Here is a 1,814-nt window from a genome sequence, read left to right on the forward strand (position 1 = left end):
TTTTTACTCTAACGTAATGCAGTTCGGAATCAGAAGTGTGATGTCTCCAGTTTGCTTTGGCTACAGAGTCTTCATGCTTTCATGGATATTTTAAGATAGTTTGTTTCTGTTTCTGTGGAAAATGCCATTGAAATGTTTATAAACATCGCACTGAATCCGTACATCACTTTGGGTATATAATGGACATTTGAAAAATATTAATCTTCTGGTTAATGAACATGCGAGATATTTCCATTACTTTCTGTTTTTCAGTTTCCTTCAGCAATACTTTTTTTTTTTAAGATTTTATTTATTTATTTGACAGAGAGACAGCCAGCGAGAGAGGGAACACAAGAGGGAGAAGAAGACTCCCCACCGAGCAGGGAGCCCGATATGGGGCTGGATCCCAGGACCCTGGGATCATGACCTGAGCTGAAGGTAGACGCTTAACTGACTGAGCCACCCAGGTGCCCCACCATGGGCAAATTTTAGGTGTAGGCTTTCCTTTTGCCATACCATCCATATTTTTGTAATTCTGCTATGTTCCTTCTGGAACTTGTGATTTTTAAACAAAAGAGACCCAATAAATATAATATGAACACTCCCCTGAACAAACCCAAAATAAAATAAAATAAAATAAAATAAAATAAAATAAAATAAAATAAAATAAAATAAAATAAAATAAAATAAAATAAAATAAAATAAAATAAAATAAAATAAAATAAAATAAAATAAAATAAAATAAAATAAAATAAAATAAAATAAAATAAAATAAAATAAAATAAAATAAAATAAAATAAAATAAAATAAAATAAAATAAAATAAAATAAAATAAAATAAAATAAAATAAAATAAAATTTGAACAATGCCAGGGTTAGGGACACGCCACTCCCACCCAGTGAAAAATACATGTATAACTTTTAACTCCCCAAAAACTTAACTACTGATAGCATGTTGTTGAACAGAAGTCTTACAGATAACATAAACAGTTGATTGACACATACATTGTGTGTCATATATACTGTATACTGTATTCTTAAAAAGTAAGCTAGAGAAAAGATGCTATTAAGGAAATAATAAAAAAGAGAAAATACCTTTATAATATTGTTCCATATAAAATCTATCTATAGGTGGATCTTATTTTCTTATTATGAAATTAAATCTGATAAAGCTCCCACTTCACCAGTCACACTTTTTTTATTTGAGAGAGAGAGAGAGAGAGAATGCGTATGAGATGAGGGTGAAGGGGAGGGGCAGAGAGAGAGAGGATCTTAAGCAGACTCCATATCTTTTTTATTCCTCAGTTCCTTCACCATTGCTCTCTTTTGTATTTAATTCATTTTTTATTGTGTACTATTCTGATTCACTTCCCATTTCATTTTGTATATATTCTGTAGATGTTAGTATAGCCATGTGAGCTGTCTTGTTTACTGTTTGCATGGGATAACATTTTAAATCTTTTCTCTTTAAACCTATTTGCATCTTTGAATCTAAAACGAGTCTCTTATAGACAGCAAAATATATTTGGATCATGATGGTTGGATCAGATATAGTTGGACCATGTATTTTTTTGATCAATCCTGCCAATCTCTGCCTTTTAAAAAAGTTGTGGGGGAGCCCAAGTGGCTCAGTTGGTTAGGTGTCCAACTCTTGGTTTTGGCTCAGGTCATGATCTCAGAGTTGTGAGATCTAGCCCCAGGTTGGGATCTGTGCTCAGTGGGGAGTCTGCTTGCCCCTCTCCCACTTCTTCCCCCACCCCGACCCTGGCACTCTCTCTCTCAAAAAAAAATAAATAAAATATATAAAAATAAAAAATAAATGTTAGTACTAAAAAT

Source organism: Ursus maritimus (genome assembly GCF_017311325.1).
Source record: "Ursus maritimus isolate PB19 chromosome X unlocalized genomic scaffold, ASM1731132v1 scaffold_X1, whole genome shotgun sequence".
NCBI lineage: Eukaryota > Metazoa > Chordata > Mammalia > Carnivora > Ursidae > Ursus > Ursus maritimus.